Source organism: Phacochoerus africanus, chromosome 2 (assembly GCF_016906955.1).
Source record: "Phacochoerus africanus isolate WHEZ1 chromosome 2, ROS_Pafr_v1, whole genome shotgun sequence".
Lineage (NCBI taxonomy): Eukaryota > Metazoa > Chordata > Mammalia > Artiodactyla > Suidae > Phacochoerus > Phacochoerus africanus.
The window spans coordinates 154,804,136-154,823,987 of NC_062545.1; the positions used below are offsets into that span (position 1 = coordinate 154,804,136).

At 40.8% G+C, this 19,852-nt stretch overlaps 1 long non-coding RNA gene across 2 annotated transcripts; it reads right to left on the minus strand.

Annotated features, from left to right (window-relative positions):
- Positions 1-665: 665 nt before the first annotated feature.
- On the minus strand, positions 666-16,886 carry LOC125121210 (uncharacterized). 2 transcript variants are annotated; one of them, XR_007133405.1, is made up of 6 exons: positions 16,809-16,886; positions 15,611-15,678; positions 13,372-13,388; positions 13,181-13,225; positions 1,329-1,557; positions 666-1,153 (listed from the first exon to the last, which is right to left on the minus strand). It is a non-coding gene; the product is annotated as an uncharacterized LOC125121210 (long non-coding RNA). The 2 variants fall into 2 exon arrangements; XR_007133404.1 differs by lacking the exons at positions 15,611-15,678; positions 16,809-16,886 and having other exon boundaries at positions 13,372-13,658.
- Positions 16,887-19,852: the final 2,966 nt, after the last annotated feature.

Below are 19,852 nucleotides of genomic sequence, written 5' to 3' on the forward strand. Positions count from 1 at the left end.
TCTTATTGGTAACTGCCCAGTTTACAGGTTTAAATATTAATCTCTCCCAAAGACACCCTCACAGACACCCCACAGATAACATTTTGCTAGCTATCTGTATGAGCATCCCTTAGGCCAGCCAAGCAGACACCTAAAATTAACTCTTACAGAGTGGCAATGCTCAGATGGTAGTGAACATGTAGCCACACTTCTGAGATCACTCTAAATGGCCACCAACTAATCTGATGATGGTAAATAAAGCCATCCAGGTCTTAATTTATCTGATATTTAAAAAAAAAAAAATCACAGTCAATTTCAATTTTATTTTATTCACTTCTCTTATCCATACTTTCTTTCAACAAGCATTTAATTAGTACCTACTATGTCTCAGGCATTATGATAGGTGCTGGTTGGCTAGGAAATTATATAGCACATAGTTAGAAGATCTGTTACTTTATCTGAGTGTAATCATATAAAATAACATCTAATACTGCACAAAAATTAACTGCTGGATCCCATTATGTGATTTTTTATTTTACAAAGAACTAAAAGACAAACAAAAGCAAAATTTCAATGTTATGGAGCTCTTCCATTCTGAGGAAATTCACACTTAAGCTATTAAATTTGTGTCAAATACTTTCCCAATGTTTTGCTTGATTTTTAATTCATTTGGTGTGTTAGTCATTTTTATTTCTAATTCAAATTATCCTAGAATTTATGAAAAACAAATACATTCAGGGAAAAGAATTGGCTAAATTGCTTAATATTCTTCCAGATTACAAGAGAGAGCTCTGTCCTTGACAATTAATCCTAAAGCATCTTTCATTTTTTAAAACAGGATGGACAGCATTCATTTCCTGCCTATGTCATAAATGGTATGCTATGATGAAGGTTCAGGGAAATAATGGGGGGAAGGGTAAAATAATTTTCCATTCCAAAATCAAACAGTCCTAATCCTATATGAAAAGGTCTGAGCAATTGGAATAGGAAGCTGGCAAAGTTTGTGGGTTTGTTTTTTGTTTTTGTTTTTGTTTTTAATGTAAGTTTGATCCTTCACAAGAGGCCAGATTCTTCGGCTTTTCGCTTTGTTGCAGGGCTTAAAATAGTCTCCAAAAATAATACACGTCTCTTTTCCTTAAAGGAATAAAACAGTCCATGGAGCTCAAATGTGTATCTATGTAAAAGCATAAATAGAACAAATTAAGAGCTATGGTTGTATCCGCCTTGTCCTATCATTGCCTTATACACTTTAAAGAAACTCAGGAAAGTCAAATGCCCTGGCACGCTTCTGCCCACACCCCTCCACCTCCTAAACACACGTGCAGATGCGCACACGCTCACGTGCCTACCTGAGACAAGCGCACGGTTTTGAGCAAGAGCTCTGCCGACCGTTTCCTCGGCTTGGAATCTCTTCTGCCAAAGAAGTCACACGACTTAAAAGTCTCAAGTTCTTTCAACACGGAGTTTGGCAAGGATTGCGGGCCTGGCTGCGCCAAAATCGTGCCCTGATGGTCAAGGACCTGAATGGGCAGCAGCTGGTGCCTGTGAGCACGACCGGAGCACCGGGGCCTCCTCTCCCTGCGCAAAAAGAGTGGCAAGAATGCAGAACTCGTCTGCGGACTCGAAGGCCAGTTTGAGGTCCAACCGCCAGGCCTCCCCGCTGCTACTGGGCCAGGGCCACCCATGCCCGGCTTGGGTCTCCACCCCACGCGGACATCACTGAGGCCAAGGCAGCCGCAGCACCGCGACGTGGCGATGCACAGCCCCTGGTCCTCCTTGGGGCCGGTCCTCAGGGAGCAGCTGGGCCGCAGTGCCGCTTCTTCCCCGCCTTCCCGGGCCTGGGGCACAGAAGCACTGCTGAGCCGGCCTGCAGAGCTCAGTGGGCCTCCAGAGCCACTAGCGCCTATGGACGCTGGTCCTTGTGGCCACGCCTGCGGCCGCGCTCCACCACCCTCAATTACGGCGTGACCCCAGCGCAGCCCCTGCTGGCCCGGGCCTGCTCCTCCCATCCCACCAGGAGGCCTTGCAACTGACTCAGATCCTTGCCGGAAGGGCCTGGGCCTCTGCCAGTGTGGTGGGAGTGTCCAGAGGACATGACCAGAGACAGCCTGTGCCAGGTGGTCCAGCACTGCTGTATGGGTAGGCCTTCCACGGAACAGGCGAGACTTACCCAAGTGGAGGCCCCATGAGTTCAAGGCCAAGTGAGGGTTCTTGGCAGATGGGCCAGAATGACTGCAGGATGCAGGGGTTGTTTGTCTTGGGGGTTCAGTTGCAAAGCATGTTTGGGGCGGTAGCATCAGTGGCTGCCATCTTAGGATGATTTCTGTGGCTTAAAAAGGCTTTTTGGTTTTTTGTTTTGGCAAGGACCAACCTGCAGTTACCCCAGCAGGTTCAGAGGGCCTGCTGCCTACGCAATGGCTAAAATATGGTATGTGAAAGAAACTACCCACTTTGAGTCAGGTGGGGTCAGTAACAGGACCTGGTAGTCCAACCTGGCTAATCACTGGGAGGAGGGAAACTACGATAGAGGAAGATACCCGGGTTTGGAAAGGATAGGTTTAGCCCAGTCCCCTAACATCCCTACCTAAGAGGTGGAGGTGTGTGGTGGGTGGGAGCCAAGCACCTATGGCAGCTGCAGCCCTTGCCCTCTTCCCTGGTGTGGCTCCCATCAGGTGGAGCCCTTCTGAGCTTGTTCTCAGGGGATGCTGGGGCCCCAAGTGCTCAGTCAAGTGCCTTGCCCCACTGGCCTGGCAGCAGGGCTCTCTATTGTGGGAGGGAAGCCAAGCCACACCCTGCCTCCTTTTACCTCTCTCTGGATTTGTTACTATTTTGCACACTAACAGATGCTGATGATTGTTTACCTTGAAAAAAAAAATCAAACACTTCGAGCTTTTTTAATTTGCTATCCTCTAGTACATCTGTAAGATAGATCAGAAGTAAAAAATAATTTCTTGAAATATTAGAGCAAAATCGATAAATGTGATCCCAGCTCTGTCTTTGCTCACAGGCAAGGGCAGCTCATAGCATCAAACAAGAGAGCAAATATAGTTAAAGGTCCAGAAGACAGATAAGGCCTACAGCTTCTAGATTAGAAGTCTGGCTTTTCAAGAATAAAAAGGTAATTGGATAACTATTCTGTAATTTTCATGTTGATTCAGTAAGTTAAGATTTTCCAGGACTGCTGGCAGGAAGGATCTAGTTGGACCCACAGAGCATATTCCAGGCTGTGAATGTTCCTGAAACACCAGGACTCTGAGACCAAGAGCCTCTGGGAAAGCGCCCTGCCCTAGACACCTGTGGATATAGCCTAATCAGAATTTGCTGATGGTTTCATTATCATCAGTAAGAAGATTAAACAAATTATTCCTTTGTTGTAACAAAACACAGAAATACCAGGCCAGAGAATGAAAATCTCTTTTTTTCCCTCCTTCCCTTGGTTTCGCTTACCAAGAGTATTTCTTTTCATACAGGACAACTGGTTAAAGATCCACCAGACTCCATGTTTATTTCGTCAAGTTTGCTCATGCAGATGAAAATTTTCTTTTAAAAATCATCAGGTCAAAATTTAAGGACCATCTGGAACAGAGTGTCACCTACATTTGAGATTAGGGATGAACAAATATGTTCGTCTCCCTGTCTTGTTTTCTATCTCCTCGGAGCAGAGCAAAAACATCACAGAGGCTTCCGAGAGTGACTGATTTGACAGGTAGCTTAGAAATGCAGCCCCAGTGCAAAAAAAAAAAAAAGAAAAGAAAAAGCCCGCAGCCTCCACAAAACCAGGCTCTTCTTTCTCATCTTTTCTTGACATTTTGCTCCTAAAATTAGCTTTTTGATGAGAAAATTGCTGTGAGTCATACCAAAGCTAGTTAAATGTGAGGCAAATGCCTGAGATTGAAATTGAGTTGATTCTCCTTTGCTGTGCTGATGGTGCCTGGTAATTGGACATTGGAATTAGAACCACTGTGACCTTTCACAATGAGAAGGAAAAAAATTCGATTCAATTTGCTGGAATTTTTTCTATATTTAAAGCACTTTTTTTTTTGAATGGAGTAATTTACTCTTCTTTTTAAATTAGCAATACCAACCAGCCTGTTTCTCCTGTGGCTCTGCACAGTTATTCAATCATTCTAGTTCTTAAATCAATAAAAGTCAATCTGTTTCTTGCTTTCTTATCACCTCTCTCTCCGCTACCAACTTCCCACCTCCGCCCCTCCCACACCTGCTGTTTCTAGAAGTTAGTGTGATTCACCTTCCCTCCCTTTGCTGTTTCCACCCAACTCTTAGAGTTTCTCCTCCCCAGATAACATCTTCCCTCTATTCCTTCATCTGGTACCATGTCTTCAGTGGCATGTGAGCATATATTGGGATTATTGTTTGAACATGAGGTGAGGGAAGAGACACGGAGTTCCAGGTCCCAGCTATTCACCCAAAGTAAGAACAGATTATGATTTTCTCCACAGCATTTCGCTGAGGTCATATAGCTCATCCTTTCAGTTTATTTATTTCATCATCTAACAAATGTTTATTGGCAGTTTACTGGCTGCTGCTACACATTTAAGTACTTTAATATTGATTTGGTATCGCTCAAAACAGTAAAAAACAATCCCTGCACTCATGGAACTTATAATCTAGAGGGCAGAGAGAGACAATGGAAAAAAGAAGTAAACTATAGACATGAGAAAAATATGTAAAGTATGAGAAGGTACTAAGAGCTATTGGGGGAGTTCCCGTCTTGGCGCAGTAGTTAACAAATCCGACTAGGAACCATGAGGTTGTGGGTTCCATCCCTGGCCTTGCTCAGTGGGTTAACGATCTGAAGTTGCCGTGAGCTGTGGTATAGGTCGCAGATGCGGCTCGAATCCCAAGTTGCTGTGGCTCTGGCGTAGGCTGGCAGCTACAGATCCGATTAGACCCCTAGCCTGGGAACCTCCATGTGCCACGGGAGCGGCCCAAGAAATGGCAAAAAGACAAAAAAAAAAAAAAAGAGCTATTGGGGGGAAAAAAGGACCATGGACTAGCAATTAACAGAAAGCTTCTAGAAGGAATGTCATTTTAATAGGACAAGATTTAGGGATGTACTAGTCAAGCAAAGATTCAAGTTGGCAGTAGGATGAGCAAGTCTGATAATAAGGAGATAGAGCTAGATTCAGTATATAAACCTAAGAGTCATTTCCATAAAGATAGCAGCAAGACAGAATATGGATATTTTTAAAAAAGAGAGAGAGAAGAAGTCCAAGAATTGAGCTAAAGGCACTTCAATATTCAAAGGCCAGAGATGAGGGAAAGTGTTAGAAAAACCAGAAAGTCTTTCCCAGGGTAAGGAGTGACCAACTGCATCAAAAGATATTGAGAAATAAAACTAGATGAAAAAAGAGAATTGGCCAATGGATTATCAAAATGGACATCGTTGACAAGAGCAGTATTCAAGTAGAAACACAACTCCGACTACCTGTTACACATATAGAAATGGTACATCAAAGCCTCCATTGATAAACAGACCAGTCAGATAGCCCTGGGTTCACTTTCTAGCAGCCCCATCCCTTCTGAGCTGTAAGACTGGGAATAAGTCCCTTAAATTCAATGGGTCTTCATTATAAAATGGGAAGGTTGCTAATACCTTAATTTAATTGGGCCATAATCACGTGCTAGGTACAGCCCTACATGTCTTAGTTTATTAACTTATTTAATCCTCACAGCAGCCTCCTAAAATGAGAATCGTTACTTTAACCACTGGACAGATGAAAACGCAGATACCAGAGATGTTAGTGATGGAGACCAAGAAACTTCTTGCCCACAGACTCCTGAGATGTCTCTAGGGACCCTAGCCTCTTGCTATTCATATCTCCCATCAAGTAAGAGCTAGATCTCATGACTCACTTCTCACAAATAAAAGATGGCCAAGTGATGGGATGTCACTTTCAGGATTAGGTTATAAAAGTTCTCTGGTCTCTGCCTTAACAGCTCTCTCTTCTCTCTCGCTCTCTTTTTTTGCTCTCTCTGAGAGAAGCCCAGAGAGCTGCCCCACTGAGGGTCTCCTATGGCAAGGATTTTTGTCTCTGGCCAGTGGCCACCAAGGGCCTAAGGCCCACCCACAGCCACATGAACGAGCTTAAAAATGGATTCCCCACAGTCAAGCCTTCTGATGAGACTGCAGCTCAAGCTGACATTGTAACTGCAGGATTGGGAGACTCCCTGAGCCAGAGGACCCAACTAAACTGACTGGATTCCTGACCCATGGAAATTGTAAGATAGCAATGAATATTGATTTTGGCCACCAAGATAAAAAGGGCAGTTAGGATCTATTTAGTGTTACAGCATTCCACTATTCTCAATAAGTTCCTCAGTTGCCTTTACAAAGTCCCCAAGTCAAAATGAGATAGAACATTGAGGGAAAGGACTGCAAATCACACTTGTTGTAAAGATGCTGGTCTCCAGGGTGATCATGTTACCTAAGCAGCAGCCTCCCACTATTCACAAGGCACATGGATAAACAGAGACACTGCCCCTGAGGCTGTTGTCTTCTGAATAGTTACAGATACCAAAGTTCTTCTCCTCAGGCCCCAGGATTTGGTGTGTGTGTGTGTGTGTGTGTGTGTGTGTGTGTGTGTGTGTGTGTATGATTTCATGTATATAAAAATATAAATATAAATATATATATTTAGGGCCACATCCACAACATAGGGAAGTTCCCAGGCTAGAGGTAGAATTGGAGCTGCAGCTGTCAGCCTACACCACAGCCACAGCAATGCAGGATCCAAGCTGAGTTTGCAACCTACACCACAGTTCATGGCAATGCTGGATCATTAACCCCCTGAGTGAGGCGAGGGATCCAGCCTGTGTCCTCATGGACACTAGCCAGGTTCATTACCACTGAGCCACAACAGGAACTCCAATTTCATATTTTAAAACACCTCTTAGAAAGCATTTTTAATATTGGATTTAAGGGGTTTTTTTTAATCTAAGCTGTCTAGCACAAATCACACTGTGGATTCTTCTCTCATGTTGGACATTGGATTATTAAAAATCAGCAAAATAAGCCTTGAGGGACAAGAAGGGCAGGAGAGTTCATAAAAATTGTTATGATGTATTAATCAGTAGGATAAGAATAATTTGCTTTCCATGGAGAGTAGTTAGGCACAACAGACTGATTATACTGTAAAATAGCTTTTTTTAAGCATCACCTGACCTCCTCCTTTCTCCTAGCAGCTGCCTTATTGAGTCCCTGCCCTATACCTCCACCCTGGTCCTCATGGTGTCTGAAGTCCATAAAGAATAAAGCCCTGACATGTGGGGGGCTGGGGAGGAAGGGAGTAGTTTAATGGGTATAGAGTTTCAGTTTCATAAGATGAGAAAGTCTTAGCCATCTGTTGCACAAAAGTGTGAATACACTTAAAAATGGTTTAAATGGTCATTTTATATTATGTGAATTTTAACCACAGTTTAAATAAATAAGCAAGCAAAGGAGGGCTTGTATGAAGTAGAAGACCCAATGTTTTCATAAAGTCCTAGAAATTTCTTTCAAAAGGAGTTCCCGTGGTGGTGCAGTGGTTAACAAATCCGACTAGGAACCATGAGGTTGCGGGTTCAGTCCCTGCCCTTGCTCAGTGGGTTGACGATCCAGCGTTGCCGTGAGCTGTCGTGTAGGTTGCAGACGCGGCTCGGATCCAGCGTTGCTGTGGCTCTGGCGTAGGCTGGCGGCTACAGCTCCGACTCGACCCCTAGCCTGGGAACCTCCATATGCTGCGTGAGCGGCCCAAGAAATAGCAAAAAGACAAAAAAAAAAAAGAAAAGAAATTTCTTTCAAAGATTTTTCTTTATAAAAGAATATCATTATCACAGACTGTAAATCAGAGATGCACAGTCTGACAGTTAAAGTGTCAGAAGATCACAGAGAATATACTAAATGTTCTACTAAAGATACAGGTTACTGTAGAAGTTATAATTAACTATATTAAAACGATTTTCAGGGGTCAAATCCAATGTACTTCTTAGAGTAACAATGATTAGATAATATAAGTTGAAGAATCATTTAAAAAGCTGTAGCCCAGATGATAGATAAGGAAACTGAAGACAGAAGTTTAAGTCAAGGAACTGGACACCAACTGCTTCTAGAAGAAAATCTATTATTCCCTAGAATATACATTCAAAACACATGTAAATCCAACATGATTTTTAAATACATATAATCATGCTTATACACACACACAGAGGAATAAGACATGGGCCTCTAAATCAATTGCCATAGATCTGATTATTTCTACAGTTAAATATTCATTTAGTAAAATATGTAATATATTCTAGGCAAAATTGTTTTGTAAATGATCTCTGAGGATTTCCTGTCATGGCTCAATGAAAATGAATCTGACTAATATTCATGAGGATGCGGGTTCGATCCCTGGCCTTGCTCACTGGGTTAAGGATCCAGTGTTACTGTGAGCTGTGGTGTCAGTCGCAGATATGGCTCTCTGATCTGGCGTTGCTGTGGCTATGGTGTAGGCCGGCAGCTACAGCTCCCATTCAACCCCTAGCCTAGGAACCTCCATGAGCCTCCGGGGCCCTAAAAAGACACATACACACACAAAAAAAGAGAACATGCTTAATTAAAATGTAAAAAGTAATAAATGATCTCTAAATAACCACCTAATGTAAATTATTCAAACAAGACAAAACTTGAAGGAAAGGCAGCAGATGGAAAAGTGGTCACAGTGATAGGAAACTATGATGACCAAAAGTACGAAGCTGTCCGGCAGCATTTTTAATGTCAGTTGCATTAGTATCTCCAAATATCTAGGGTTAGAGCAAAGCTCAAAACCAGATGTTCTGCTCATGTGAAATGCATTAATGCTGATTTTTAATTCTCTGACTTTGGAGTGTTTTTTTAAAAAAGAAACTTAAAGCCTAGCATAGTCCTAATTTGTTGAATCTATACCTCTCACACATGAAATTTTCTTTCAAACAACTTAATTTCCAAATGACTTCACACAGAATTTATTTAAATAGAACATGAGCTTATAAGGTGTTGTACAAAATATACATTTTACTAGTTAGTGAAAAAGTCTTGAGAATGTATACCCTGAGTTCAAATAAAGATGAAAGGATACTATACTTGAAATAACGATGACAACAATTAAAAATACTTTAGTACTAGATGGCCAAAAATCACATGAAAAGATTCTCAACATTGCAAATTATTAGAGAAAAGCAAATCAAAACAACAATGAGGTATCATCTCTCACAGTTCAGAATGATCATCATCAAAAAGTCTACAAACAATAAATGCTGGAGAGGGTGCAGAGAAAAGAGAACTCCCCTACACTGCTGGTGGGAATGTAAATTAGCACAACCGCTATGGAGGTTCCTTTAAAAATGAAAACTAGAACTACCACATGATGCAGAAATCCTACTCCTAGGCACATATCTGGAGAAAACCATAATTCTAAAAGATACACATACCTCAAGGTTCATTACAGTACTATTTACAATAGCCAAGACATGGAAGCAACCTAAATGTGTATCAACAGAGGAATGGATAAAGAAGATGTGGTACATATATATAATGGAATATTACTCAGCCATTAAAAAAGAATCAAATAATGCCATTTGCAGCAACATGGATGCAACCAGAAGTTATACTAAGTGAAGTAAGTCAGACAGAGAAAAACAAACATCATTATATCACTTACATGTGGAATCTAATTTTAAAAACAATGGAAGTGAATGTATTTACAAAACAGAAACAGACTCACAGACATAGAAAAGAAATTTACAGTTACCAAAGGGGAAACACTGAGGGCTACATTAAGAGTTTGGGATTAGCATATATATATACTACTATATGTAAAATAATCAGTAAGGACCTACTGTATAGCACAGGGAGCGCTACTCAATATTCTGTAATAACCTATATGGGGAAAGAATCTGAAGAAAATGGAATATGTATATGCCTAACTGAATCACTTTGCTGTACACTTGAAAGTAACACAACATTGTAAAGCAACTACACTCCAATAACATATTTTAAAAAACACTTTAGTCTTAAGTGTATTTTAGAATTAAATTATTCAAATATTTAAAAGCAAGTTAAGTGCAAGGATTTGATACAGATTGTTGCCACTGACTTGGCACTCAATGTTATTAAAATGTCTTCAAACCTGACATGAATGTGAGGCCCAGTCCATCCCAAGCCACAGACTTCACCCCTAAATTTAATAATTAAGATCAGAAAGGCAGAACCAACAGATACAGAGAGAGGAAAGAGTAAATAAATTAAAAACTTGAAAAACAAAAAAATATACTGTTTATAAGTCCTTGAAAATGTTAAACTATTTAGAATTAGGAAATGCATAGAAACGCCACAAGGGGGTGCTGCTGGAAAACCAAGAGCCCTTTCTTGGCCACACCAATAACATAAAATTAGGAAATAACCTAATTTTCACCTTACTGAGATATCAAGATAAACTCGGACATTTCACAAAAAGAGGGGGGAGATTTTAAAGTAGGAATAAATTCAAGAACATTTATCCAGAAATAGAATATCACATATAAAGACAAGCATCAAAAGGTAAACAGAAAGAAATACTAGTCCTTTATTTCCCTATTTTCTCACACTGATTTAATCATTTTTTAAAAAAGAAAAAAAAAAGCAGTCCCTTCTTTTCAACAGACCATTAAACTTGAGATATATTTACTCTTCATTCTCTTTGGGGAACAATCCACTTTAAAAACTGCTGGAAGGCTGAGTACCCTGGGGGGAGTCTTTCATGGGAACAGCCCCCCACTTACTAAGCAGCTTCCAATTACCTTGCACATCATTTCAATTCAAAGTGCTGCCTTTTACTGTTACATTCTCAAGGGCTAAGTAAAAAACAAAAGCAAACAAACAAAAACCGAAGGTTTAAAATGCAAATCAAGTTTTGAAATTCTGAGTCAGGCTTTGTTGTACTCAGATTTAATTCCACTTTTTCTAACTTGCCCTGAAGTGAAGGCATAAAAGAAAGAATCACTGAAACTTAAGGACTAAAAGTTATAAGCTTCTTTATGATTTAGCTTAAAAACGTTCCCATTCACTTTGCTGTAGAGCAGAAATTATCACAACATTGTAAATCAACTATACCTCAATAAAACTAAAAAATGGGAAAAAAAAAAGCTTTCCCATGAGCAATAATACAAAAAAACGAGGCTTCTCTCATAGTGCCAAGTTTTTGTCTTTTTAATAAAAGCATTTATTTGATTGATAAGACTGTGATACCTTGATATGATTATTTTTCAAGAATCAATTTCAGGAGTTCCCTGGTGGCCTAGTGGTTATGGATCCAGTGTTGTCACTGCCATGGCTTGGGTTTAATCCCTGGCCTGGGAACTTCAGCAGGCCATGACAGAGATCCAGCCAAAAATAAATAAATAAATAAATAAAACAAGAATCACATTCAAAATAAGCCTTCAACTTGCTAGCCTTATCCTTCTATCCCACAATCAACTGTGACTTAGCTATTCATTCTTTCCCCTGCTGCTGTGAACTTTAGTGGACAGAGTATGAAGGAAATAACAGTAAAGTACAATGGGTGAGAGAGCTTAGCACATCATAGAAGCTAAATAATTACCAGTTCCTGCCCAACATCTCAGGTGCGCTTCCTTATTTGAGTGGGGGCATTCCACGTGCTCACACCCAAGAATAGCTTTGTCCATAGATGTTACCCGCCCCCTTTCTCTGTGCTGTGGTACAGAACTCCTATCCAGGGATGGTTCACCATAATGATGACTGCCAGACCCTCCTGAGCAGTTTCTTACATGCTGCATCATGAGTGGCACCAGGGGGGCTGCAGATGGTGTGAAAAGCATGGTCCTTAAGCACCAATAGCTTAAATAGAACTAAGCCTTGTGAAACATCCAGCTGCAAGTCTGGAGGGTATGCTGTCAAATACTAAAGGGGTGGACACCAGGCAGCATGGCACGGAGAGAACATGGGTTTTATAGTTAGACAAACCCTGGAGTGTCTCCAAAAAGGTATGTTCATGTCACAATTCCAGGTACCTGTGAATGTGAACTTATTTGGAACTAGGGTCTTTGCAGATGTAATGATGTTAAGGATCCAGAGAGGAGGTTGTCCTGGATTTAGAGTTGGCCCTAAATCCAATGACTGGTGCCCTTTTAAGAGGAAGGAAAAGGATATTTGACACAGATAGACAGGGACACTCATGTGTACATGGAGTGGACATCAGAGTGACATAGCTAGAGGCCAAGGAAAGACAAGGACTGCCGGCACCTATGTGCAGCTGGGAGAGACAGAGGCATGGAGCCACCCACCTTTCATCTCCAGGAGGACTCAGCCTTCTAACACCTTGATTCAGACTCCTTGCCTCCAACACTCTGAGATGATAAATCTTTTTTAAGCCATCAGGTTGTAATCATTCACTACAACAGAACAAGGAAACTAATACAACTGACATGGGTTCAAATCCCTGACCAGGGCACCAGACATCAATGTCTTCCTCTCTAAACTAGAGTTCATAATATTTATCTCATGAGGAGATGAAAGCACAATTTAGGTTTTATGTCACTCACGCTCCATCTCTTACAATCTCTGCAAGCTTGGGAATGAGAACTAACACACTGAGTCTCAGTTTTCTCATCCCTGCAGTGGGAATGGAAACAGTAACTACCCTGCAGGGTTAGCGTGAGGACCACAGGAGATGGTACACAGAAATCACAGGCACAGAGAGCAGCAGCAGCTGGAAGATGCCTCCGAAAACGTAAGAGGCGCGCCTGGTCTGTTGTTAGACAGTGGTCGCCATGGGAACTGAGTGGCCTGGAAGATGCAGACAGTCTGAGATAACAGGAAATTCTACTCAGGGAGTAAAGGTGAAGGGACCTGGAAGCCCTGGTCCCATTTGGATGGGTCACAGAGAAGGAAGGGCCTCTTTCTAGGTTAGATGCAAGATGTGGTAGCTCAGGAGTGTAAGTAAAGAAAGAATGGAGTAGAAGGAACATATGCACTGAGAGGCCAGGGAACTGATCTGAGAAGAAGGTTGGACAGCATCTTCCTGATGCCAAAGTTAAAATGCACTAGACATCTCACAGACACTTTAGAAGTGATGCACTGATAAATGTGTGTAGAAAATTTGAGTAGAGAACTAACTCCTAAAAAGGGGCTGATCAAGAAAGATTAGTCCAGTGGGACAGACCGGAGCCATGCTCTACAAACCTCTTGGGGCGAAGGACTGGTTTACTTCTAGCCAGGCTGGGGCTGCTGTAAAAGACAATAGAAAACAACAAAAATAAATTTGTGGAACATGGAATAAAAAAGGCAATGACTGCACAATTTTTTAAATTATCAGATTCAAATATACACAAAATTACTCTGTCCAATGGTCATGAACATTTGGAAACTCTTACCCTCAGTGGTTCCCGATCTTATCAGAGAGGCAGCAGGAACAGCGGATCCTCAGACAACACATGGAGCAGCATTTCCCAGGAGGGAGTGTGAGTGTCGAATGGGCAGCAAAAGAGGAGAAATAGAGAACAAACCAGTGGGTGCAAGAGGCAGGGGTGGAGGTGGATGAAATGGGTGAAGGGAATCAAAACGTACAAACTTCCAACTATAAAATAAATGTCTGGGGATGGCATGTACATCAAGGTGACAAGAGTTAATCATACTGTCTTGCATAGTTCAAAGTCACTAAGAGAGTAAATTTTTTTTTTTTTTTTTTTTTAGGGCTACAGCTGTAGCACATGGAAATTCCCAGGCTAGGGGTCAAATCAGAGCTGCAGCTGCCAGCCTACACTACAGCCACATCCAACGCCAGATCCAAGCCACATCTGCAAACCTATTCCACAGCTTGCAACAACACTGGATCCTTAACCCACTGAGTGAGGCCAGGGATGGAACTGGCATCCTCATGGATACTAGTCTTAACCCATTGAGCCACAATAGGAACTTCAAGAAAGTAAATCTTAAATGCTCTCATCACAGGAACAAAAATTCTGTAACTATGGATGGTGACATATTAAATTAGACAGTGTGGTGGTCATTTCACAATATATACAAATATTGAATCCTTATGTTGTCTACCTGAAAATAATATGTTACATGTCAATTATGCCTCTTTTTTTTAAAAAGGAATAAAATCAGAGAAGGCGCCCAGGGGGCTACTGTTATCTTCAAGGAAGATGAAGACAAAGGTGAAAATGCAAATGAGGAAGAGAATCAGACACAAGATATTTGGAAAAGTAAACTGATGGAGAGTGAGAATGAGCTTTAGCTAAATAATGTCTGCCTCCAAGGCCTTCATGAGATAGTAAGACTGACCTGTTTGTAGAAATGAAAGGAATAGGAGAAAAGTGTGATAAGTAGAAGAAATAACCACATTCTTGGAGCAACCACACTCCAAATACTGTATCTTCTGCTTTTTTGAGGCTCTACAACCCTGTATGGTAAGTCACCCCCTCTCCCACCCTCACAACTGGCAGAACAAGAGGGTCCCTTCTTAATTTGGGCCTTGGGGAGAGACAATTATAGATTGACCATCCCAACACTGTTACATTAAAACAAATTTTGTGGATTGAAAATAAAAATTACCATGATAGAGAATTTTTAGAAGGAAACTTGGGGAGTGGGGGGGGGGGAGCTGTTTAATAAGACTCCCTGGCCACAGGAGGTCAGTATTGCTTCAAAGCAAATGTACCCTAAGTGCCTTTGGGGGTATAAAGGTCTTAAAAGAAATGATTACATTTTCTTCTTAAAAAAAATGTTAGTTTCAATATATCTGATTTTTAGACTTACTGAGTGACAGATGGTTACAGCAAGTTTAAAAAAAATGAACTTGCTAAAAAAAATAAACTTGTTAAAAATATATATTTTGCACAAAAAAGGAACTTGGATCTTCCTCATTCAAAAGCAATAAGAGAAATTAAGGGAACAGAGAGATACATGTATAAAAAAATACATGCATCCTCTCAAATATGTATCTATAGGTACATAGATATGTATTCAACTTGACCCAGAGCTTAGTGCCAAAAAAAGTAAAAACCATTCCTTTAATTACTTATTCTATCACTGAAGAGGTCAGGCACACACGCATAATATCTCTTGGTAAAAATACAAAAATAAAATAAATAAATGCTCTACCGTAGACAATAAAGGCAGAGGTGCTAGTATTGGTGGAATCATTTGCAACATCTTCGTTTTAAAATTAGGAGAATTGGAGGGCAAAGTCATGGGAGAGGGAAGGAGCATAGAGATCACCTTGAACAGAGGGATTAAAAACAACAATGAATCTATTGGGAAAATCACATCCAGACGATTGTGGCCAGTTGTTGGATATGTTGTGTAATTTTTGTTTGTTTTTGTCTTTTTAGGGCCCCACCCATGGCATATGGAGATTCCCAGGTTAGAGGTCAAATCGGAGCTGCAGCTGCCAGCCTACACCACAGCCACAGCAATGTGGGATCCGAGCCATGTCTGCGACCTACACCACAGCTCACGATGTCAGATCCTTAACCCACTGAGTGAGGCCAGGGATCGAACCCATGTCCTCATGGATACTAGTCCAGTTCATTAACTGCTGAGCCACAATAGGAATTCCCTATGTTGTGTAATTTTGATTCATGAATGTTGCCCAAATTCCTCATTTACCTGAAATATTCGGCTATTCATTCATGCACTGCTCTGGACAAAGACAGAGAGACTCAGACATCATGGAGCTGTGGTAATTGAGCAAAAATATGTGTGAATATATGATTATACATTGTGATAAAGGCTCCGAAAGAAAAGAACAGAGTGTCCATTCAGGACCTCTTAGAGGAAGCGACATTTAAGCAAAAACCTGAGGACCATCTGGGCCGAGAGCTGGGAGCCAGTATTCTGGGTCACAGACCCTAAGCCAGGGTGGACAGTACACTGCGAGTGAGAAGGAGAGAAAATCCAGGATCTGAAGACATTCAGTTGTCTCTCAAGTGCAGTAAGAAACCAGTGAGTGAGAGGACTCGTGATCTAGTTTGTATTTAATAGGAAAAAAATTATTTTGGCTGCTGTGTAAAAGGATGGGGTAGGAATTCAGCAAGAGTAGAAGTAGGGTAATCTCCGTGGTAATCCAGGAAGACCATGCCTGAGAAGATGGAGGGAAAAAAACAGGTTCCAGACATTCAGAGAATCAGAAGGTCTTATCAGTGATCAGATTGGGGTGGGGTGGGAGGATGGCAAGAGGGCAGTATTTCTGTTTACTCCGTGTGTACGCATGTGTGCTTATGCCTCTACTGCTGATACAGTTTTACAGTTCCTCTAAAGAAATGTTAACCTTTCTTCTTAAAAGTATAATTATTAAATTTTTACTGTTTAGACAAAGAACCATCAAATAATCATGTATCATTGTTTTGATTCATGTGCATAAGATAATACCAATTGAATGCCATGACTTTTTAATGTAAATGGAAGCAAAACTATATTCAGCCAATGCTTTTAAAGTTTAATAAAGAAAAATGAAAAGATGATGATCATTCCCTTGCAATTCTGATTTTATATTCATTGTTCAAAGTCTCTGTTGATTTTTTTTCTCTTAGAAATCTTCATAGGAAATGAATATATTGAATCCAAAAATATTCATCTCCAAGTCTATAAGTTATAGTTAAATTTCATTTCTATTCTAAGGGAACAATTTCAGCAACAAGCAAGCACTTTGATAAGGGTATCTGTGTCAGCCAGACAACTATCAGGAGGAATGATGGGCCTGTGGATCCATCTAAATCTTATTAAAATACAAGGACTAACATATATTAAATGAGCAAAGCTTTACCCTAAATTAGCCCTGGACTTTTCTAATGAAAATGGAGGTTACCTGAGCAAGCTGGTTTCCATCTGGCAGAACCAGATCATCCACTCTTGTGGGTAGAATCTTAAGGGAATAGATTTCAAAACATGTTAGGTGCCAGGTGGAGCGTGCAGAAGACTACAGGTGTGGGGCTTTGGGAAATATTTTTAAATTATAGAACAATTATAGAACATAACGATATTTTTAAATTATAGAACATAATGATAAAAAGGCAGTTAACTATAACAGCTATAATTTTCCCATAAATGAGTTTACCACAAACAGACAGCTAGTCTCTGCTAAGTGCCAGAAGTAGAATTAGATCCACACCTTTAAGCTTGGCAGATACCTTTGGCTGGATCTGTTTCCATAGGACTCTCTCCATGTCAATACCTTATCTTTGTCATTGTCTCAATTTTAAGGAACAGGCCAAGGACTCGTCACACCTCTCTTCTTCGATTGTTGTAGAAACAAATCAGGATGATGGCTGTAAAGGGCTTTGAAAAATTAAAAGTACAATACAGTGCAAGAAAGGGTTATAATCAGTTGTAATTTTCTTTCATGATTCATCTGTTGCATTGTATCGTAACTATAGGCTTTATCTAGGGAGAGTGTATCATACAATTATAATTATACATTTTATATTATATAAGAGTATCATATTGTTTATTGTTAGTACTCAACAAGGAAATGAAGGCTAAAATCTCCTTAAAAATTTTTGTTTTCCTTAAACTATGGCTATTTTGGTTTAATCCCAAATCCTGAAATCTGATTTTCTAAGGATGGGATGGTGGCATATGTACTTTTACAACTCTCTGAGTGATTCTGACCTGCTTCCAAATCTCTGCATTGCCTTGATGACTATTAGGTAAGAGTGCCTCTGTGGTAAATATATAAATGTAATTTATTGTAATGTACATACTTAAATTTATCTTCAAAAAATAACAATCCTTATAAATTAGCACGGTAAGGAATGCAAATAATCTACCAATAAACCCACAACTTTCTGTAGAATTTTTTTTTTTTAAAGCCATAGCATCTAAGCTATTCCTCTGCTCCTCTTGCCACTCATTACTGTAGCATCTCTGACACTCTTAAAATGGGGAATCTCCAGAAAGCGCCCGGCTCACAGGTGATTGAGAATATATCCCTGAGCTGGAAGCTACCTTCCTCAGCTCCAGCTCCTTCCAGTGCTGGGGGCTGTATGGAGCCCTGGCTGTCATTGGTGTCCCCATCCAGCGATACCTGTAGAAATCTCAGGGTGCCAGTGTCCAGCATGCTGGGTCCTCCTCTGAGGAAGTCACTGCTTGGTGGAGATGTCACCAAGATCTCAGCATACCAGACCCCTAGGCGTACACACATGGTGATGTGTTGTGTGGGCCAGTGACGTGGAAATACACATGCATGCACGCAAGCATGCACGGACACACCCCTCTAGGTCACACTTCTACGCTGGTTTCCCAGAAGTGCTTCCTTATGCTCCCAGGGCCTCTCTCAGATTTGTAAAATTAGCGGTCTCTGTTTTTAGTCCCCAGACTTGAGCCCCTCCCCTGGTGGAGGTGTGCATATAGAGAGGCAGAAGAAGACCTGAGATTGAAGGGAAGAAGGGGAGGGGCTGGGTGACAACTGACAGCTCCATTGGAAATTCCCTCTTCTAATCTGGGGCATTTCTATCACACCAATTTTGGCTCAAATCTCTCCTCTCCCTTCTTTTCTGGAGCTTCCCATCAAAAAGTCTGCTCCCATGAGTCTGGCAGAAAGGCTTGAAATCTAGCTGGACCACAATTTAGAGGCAGGCTGTGACCTCCTAATGTCATTCCCAGAGTTTTCTGTTTGATATGGGAGGGAAACCTAACAGATCCATAATATTGTAAGGAAAATTATGGCAATGCCAGTTTTGTTTACAATTACACATATAATTTAGTCCATGTTTTCAAAGAGCTGTTCCAATATTTAGTTTTTATTCTTCATAAAGGTATAACAATTCTATAGTGTTATTCCTTTCCCGCTCTCCTCCACCCAAGCACAACTTTCTTACAGAGTTGGAGCGTTCTGACCAGCCCTCTGGAAAACCATCCAGCCCTATGGGAGTCCATTATGCAAGTGTGTCTTTAAAGCCTTGTTTGTCAGAGCTGATCTTTCCCGAGGTGACCGAGTCTCCCAGATCTGTGACGGTACCCACTTCAGACATTGCTGGTCAAGCAAAGCCTCCACTTGTGTCCCTCATTTATGTGGAACAATTTGCAAGATGACTTTCCATCACTGCAGGGTGAGGGACAGTGGGGTTCACCTTGCAGTTCTGCCCATATCGAGAGTTTTGAATCAGGCTACCCCCATGACATAATTAGCATTTCATCCAGGAAAAGGACAGAAGACTCCGTTTTGGTCTAGTAACTTCTTCATCGGGCTACAAGTCAGGTAAGACACAAACATATGATCTCAAATAGATTTTTTTTTTCAATTCTTTCTTTTGAGTTAATTTTGGTCTTACAGAAAAGTTGCAAAATGAGTACAAAGAATACCCACATAGCCCTCAAGGAGATTCCAAAATATTGACGTTTTATCATGTTTGCTCCATCATCCTCTCTCTGTCTTAATAAGGACAGTATGCTTTTCTGAAAAGGTGGAAAGTGAGTCACAGACATAATGACTCCCTACTCCCAAATACTTGCCTGGCTATCCACACCACCATTATCAAAAGCAGGAAATCAGCAGTGATACACTGCCTGTATCTACCCTAGAGATCGTAAAACAATTTTGCCAATTGTACCGCCAATATCCTTTGTAGCAAAAGAAAGGGAGGCAGAATTTTAAGGCTTTTGGTAAGGTCCCAAGGGTTCTGAGATTCTTTCTGGTAACAGGGAAGCATAAGAATTGTCACAACTCAGTACAGGCTTGGTATTTAGACCCTGAAATCTGCTATATTCTTAACAGAAGAGTAAGAAATGAAGACCCAGAATGTTATTATGTGCCTTTTTTAAATTGAAGTATAGTTTCTGTACAATGTTATTATATAGCTTACAGGTATATAAAATAGTAATTCACAATTTTTAAAGGTTATACTCCATTTA